Source organism: Prorops nasuta, unplaced genomic scaffold (assembly GCF_024137725.1).
Source record: "Prorops nasuta isolate Cenicafe-Biocafe unplaced genomic scaffold, Cenicafe_Pnas_1.2 PNAS00034, whole genome shotgun sequence".
Taxonomy (NCBI): Eukaryota; Metazoa; Arthropoda; class Insecta; order Hymenoptera; family Bethylidae; genus Prorops; species Prorops nasuta.
The window spans coordinates 2,219,289-2,225,288 of NW_027116831.1; positions in this window are offsets into that span (position 1 = coordinate 2,219,289).

Consider the following 6,000-nt stretch of genomic DNA (forward strand, 5'->3'; position numbering starts at 1 on the left):
ACAATTTTATATTGAGGCTAGTAAAATTTAAAAAAAGAAATTTTCACAAAAATCAGGATATACGTTTTGTAAAGGAGGACCTGCTGAGTATTTTCTATAAGTTTCATTCAAATCTGTTGTAAATTGTGGGAGATACGGTACTTGGAAGTAGCGAAACTAGTCCTTTTCGTGATTTTTCATAAAGATCAATGTTTTGTAGAAACTGCGATTCACTTTATCTCCCACAATTTATAACCGAATTTAATGAATCTTTGGGAAAATGCTCTGCACGTAGTTCCCTTCAAAACGTATATCTTGTTTTTTTTAATTTTCATTACTTTTTATAATTATTTCGTGAAACTTGTAATTAATTTCAGTAGGATTCGCGACTTTGTTTACTTGTTTTGTGGACAAGATAATCAGAAATGAAGCATATCTGATTATTTTACCCACAATACAAGTATTGTCGGTTGGGAATCCTAACGAATCGAAGAATTACATGCAACCTGAAAAGTGTAAAAGGCATATATGGAAAAATGACGTGTCTCATGCCAATTGACACGCCAGCTGCCTCGACCTGTCACTGTTGTCACGCTGGTCCTCTTTATAGCCTGCGTGATTTTTTTTCTAATTTCTTGCAATGTCTTCATAAGCTTTTGCTGTCGTTCTAGTGTCTGTAAATATTTAAATCATGCTTCATTTAAAAGCATCAATTGTAGCAACAAAGACGTTAGCTACCTAACCTAGACGCAACAAATACTTATTCCGGCACTGCAAATACCCAAAACTTGTACAAAAAGTTTCGAATGACTTACCAAATTGTTGAGACAGGTGTTGGGGGGAGATCTGCTACAAACGGCGACCACAAATCAGTAGCACTTTATATTTTCACTTACTAGGATTTGGCACGTGTTCACCTTTTAATTGTCTATAGCAGACTCATCGATTATCGATGAAATTCGCGATAGTAACATTATTAGGGTGGCGCCTAGCGGCGCTTATGCGTACTACGACCTTCCGACTAATTATTTCATGCTTGCATATTTTTCGGACAGATTTTACATAATTCGGGAAAATTGTCCCGACTACTTTACAAATATCGAACACTGTTTCAATCATGAAAAAACTGTTGCACAAGCTAGCATAGTAAATCCTGGAAGATTGAGAACCTATGCCAACATGACATATTTTTCTTGTAAGGAAATGCACATATGATCCACAAGAAAAGGGCATTAATTATTATCACTTGCAAATGAAGCTGAAGCTAGCAGACCAAAGTTAGCAAATCAACCGGCGACAGGATGAGAACCGCTGCTATCTCAAAGAGTAAACAATGTTAGGAAATTGATACTACTTGAAAGGGAAAACGCTGGACTTTTATTAAATAATTATTGTTGCAATAAAAAATTGACTAAGTAAAGTAATTATCATCATCATTAAGAAAATAGACATGATTCTACAATTATTTATTCATTTCTAATTTTCATACGTAGAAATTTTTTTAAAAAGATGAGAGTGGTGTCAAAAGAAAGATTTCTTTATGCCCAAGATAATAAGCAAACTTTCATGAGGTAGCAAAAATTTGTTCATGGTGAAAAACACCATTGGACTTCAGTTTTCATACTGCCCGATGCACTTTCTCACGTATCAATCCCTATTATTATATCAGGGAAATTTTTTAAAAACATGGAACTGGTATGATGAAATAGGGGATTTTAATCACAACAAAATGCACTGATTGTGCGAGGCAGGAAAAAATTTGTTCATGGTGAAGAACACTATATTATGCAAAATAACGTGGTTCTTCGGTGGTGGGTTATCTATGTTATTCCAATTTTCACTACGAATCAATTTTCGCTATCTCAAAAAAATTTATGCATTTTCTTTTGCTTAAAAAATCTTCTTTTCATATCAATCTCATCTTTTTAACAAATTTCCCTGACAGCGTAATGCATATTTTTTTTGAGAAGGTATACGTGAGAAGGACTTTGAGCAACACGAAAATTGCGCTCTTATGGTGTTTTTCGCCATGAATGAATTTTTGCTACCTCATGAAAGTTAGCTTATTCTCTTGGGCATAATTAAGATATTTTCATCCAATCATAAACGGTCGAAAGTTCTTTTTATTATCTACAACTTTTCATTAAAAAGTTTTCGACCCGAGCTATAGATTTTTTAATAATTAGGAAATACTGGGTTTCTTAATTTTATGATTTTTTTTTCGCCAATTTCACCATTTTACCTAGTGTTTGATCCATAAGAAAAATATCTTAGAATTTTTTTCCCTATAAATACATATTTTTGTGATGTGTGTTGGCATTTTTGTAAATTGATTATTGTGCCGTCGCATGGTAACAAGCAACTGGCACGTGCCGCTAGCCGGCAATTGGCACGTGCCGCGAGCCGGGCAATACCGGCATTGGTAGTGTAGTCTTCTAATTGTGTGGACGTGCCGTGCTCTCTCCTCCACTCTCTTAGTTTTGCCTCCTAGAAGCTCGACGCTTAAAATGGTAAGTTCGTTAAATGTCACTATTATTATTCATTATAACAATCCAAATGATTCGTTGTGCAACAAATGATTCAACGTTACAGAAGATATTCTTCTGATTGGGTTATCCATTTCTATATAGTTTGTAGTATTTTGAACAGATGATGCAGTTTTCGACTTCGATAACTGGCATCGCTTTATGCCCTTTGCACATTCGTAGTAAAATCTACACTATTTTCATTACTGTTGAATCAAATGTCTGCTCAATGATATCATTTGTACCATTCATGTGCTATCGTACTTTAGCCTAAAAAGAGGATAGGGATAGAAAGGGGGGTGGGTACTTAGACAGCAACGAAAGTGCAGTACACTTGTTATGCCGGCGTTACATGTAGAAAGGCAGACAACCTCTCCTCTTTTATTAGGCTAAAGGTTTCAGGTATATTTCTACAGCGCTTCGGTTGACTTGACACGCGAGCTGTAGGCTGTGAGTGGGACACGATGCGACTATCAGTCGCATCGTGTTTCACCCATAGGCGTAATGCAGCTGTATTATATCCATGCTTATTTCAAGAGGAAAACGAATGTTACGTGAAATAGAGAATACAGTCCGGAATTATTAAATTTTCTATTTGCAAATAACGCGTTTTCCCATTCATTTCTAACAGTTTTCAGGAAATCAAATATTATTACTTCTCTTGCTAAAATCTCAAATAGTCTAAGATCAATGGAAAAAATGTCTAGGGATTATTTGTGAAGCAACGAAAGATAAATATAATGAGATGTCGAACAACCAGATCGGATAATTGGAAACCGAGAAGAATCGGAAAAACGGAAAAAATGATTTATTCTTCTAAAATTAACAGCTCGATTTAATTTCAAATTGAAGAGCTGAAACATGGGGATGTAATAGTGGTGTATATGCACTTTATATATGCTAAATTCAGCTATTCTTGGTTACTTTTTGCATAGTTAAAATTGCAATTTTTAATCCTTTATTTTGCTACGTCTATCCTTCCGTTTTCGATTTTGTACTGTTTCAATTTTCAAACCTGATTTAGAATGTAACATAAAACCGCAAGAGAGTATATATCTTCGTTTCGAGAAAATATAATGCGAAATAGGCCAAAAATGCTTTTGAATATCAGCGACAATGACCGACCGTACGAAGATAGTCTATAGGTGGAGAAAGAGAACTGTCGGGAGAGTAGCACGTGTATGCAGTAATCTACACACTTCTCTTTCCTTACCTATAAACTATCTCTTCGTACGCTCGACCGTCGTCGCTCTTAGTCAAAAGCGTTTTTACCATATTTCGCATCGTATTTTTTCGAAGCGGAGTTACACGCACTCTTGAGTTTCTACTTTAATTTCAAAATCATGTTGGACATAGGACAATCCAAATTTCTAGGACAGCCGTAGCAAAATATAGTATGAAAATTTACAATTGCACCTGTGCAAAAAGTAATTGACCGAGAACAGCTGAATGTAGCATACATAAAGTGCATGTACACGACTATTACATCCCCAAGTTTTAGCTCTTCTATTTGAAATTCAAGCGAGTTATTAATTTTAGAATAATATATCACTTCTTCTGTTTTTCCGATTTTTCTCGGCTTCCAATTATCCGATTTGGTTGTTTGTCTTTCGTTGCTTCACAAATAATCCCTAGACATTTTTTCCATTGATCTTAGAATTATCGAGATTTTAGCAAGAAACTAGATCTAGCTTACACTAATTTTAACAGTTTCATATATACTCAGTCCCAAAAAGAGCAATACAGAAAAAATTGCAACAAATTTTAACAAAATTCAAATGACTATAACTTGGTAAAGAAGAAAGATATCAAGGGTTCAAAAATTAGCAAATAAAACCTGAACCTTCCACTTGCATAATACCACAATGACGTCTCCGAGTAAAAGATTCAAGCTTTATTTTCCAGTTTGCAAAACGTTGATATCCTTCTTCATTACCGAATTACAGTCATTTGAAACTTGTTAAATTTTTTTGTAATTTTCTTGTACCACTTTATTTCGAACTGAATGTATTTGCCAAAAAGAAAGAAATATAACATTTTTTATTTATGATTCAAGAACCAGAAAATGAATTTTTGTGACTTTTCGCTTAAATTTGATTGGCTACCAAAAAAAAAATATTTTATCGCAAAACAATAAAACGGCAGCTTGGGTAGCTTAGTAGGCACAATACTCACTTTTAATAAAAATTCTCGAAATCGTGTCTACAATGTACTTTACCAATATTAGGAACATTTCCATAATAAAAATTACTTTTTCTTGATTTCTCATTATATCCAAATTGAAAAGGTACAGAAGAAAATGTGAACAAAAAAATATTGTTTGTTACTAGCTACACAGAAACAAAGCATAACATTTTTGTTCACATTTTCATCTATACCTTTTTAATTTGCATATATGGAGAAATGAAGAAAAGTAAATTTAAATGTAAAAATGTTCCCAATATTAGTAAAGTACATGGTACACACGATTTCGAGAATTTTTATTAAAAGTTAGTATTGTGTTAACCACCTACCGTTATTGTTTTGCGATAAAATATTTTTTTCTTTTGGTAGTCAATCAAATTTAAGCGAAATATCAGAAAAATTCATTTCCTGCTTCTTCAGTAATAAAGAATGTTATTTCTCTTCCTTTTAACAAATTTATTAAACTTTTAACATTACTGTGTGTTAAATCAGGGGTGATAAATACTTTACGAAGGTAGTGTATGCAGCGAGACTAACGATTAGGGGGTCTTCAAGTAGGAAAAAAACCATAATTTTCGTTAGACTCTATGAACTAAACTAATAAATATATTCATATGAATAAAATATATATAATTAAGTATGATTTAAACAATATTCTGTCGAATTTTCGTAAGAAAATATTAAAAATTAAGCCATTGACAGCAATTTATCGGAGAGAAGCGATAGGCAGGATATATTGGAAGAGTATCATATAAAATCAGAAAATCAAAAAGATTTTGTTAGTAGGGTTCAATATCTCGGGAGCAACGAGAACTTTTTTTCAATTTCAGCTAGTTTCACTAACAATAAACTTCGCCATAATTGGTCTAAAATAAGAATTTTCACTTCAAACTTCACTCCAAATTTCAAAAGTCAATATTTTGAAAAAAGTTCTCGTTGTTCCCGAGATATTGAACCCTACTAACAGAATTTTTTTGATTTTCTGATTGTAAGTGATGCTGTTCCAAGATATCCTGCCTACCGCTTTTTTAAACGCGTCTCCGATAAATTGTCTTCAGTGGCTCAATTTTTATTATTCTTTTGCGAAAATTTGACAGAACATTATTTAAATCACACTTAATTATATTTACTTTATAGAAATGAATTTAATTATTAGCTTAGTTCATAGAGACTAAACGAAGCTTGTCTTCTTTGTCCTACTCAAAACTCCTTTTAACCCTTAATGAAATTTTGTCTGCAGCCTAAAAGAAAGGGTAATATTTCAAAGGGCAAAAGGACCCAGGGGCCACCTAAAACTCCCCGAGAAAAAAAT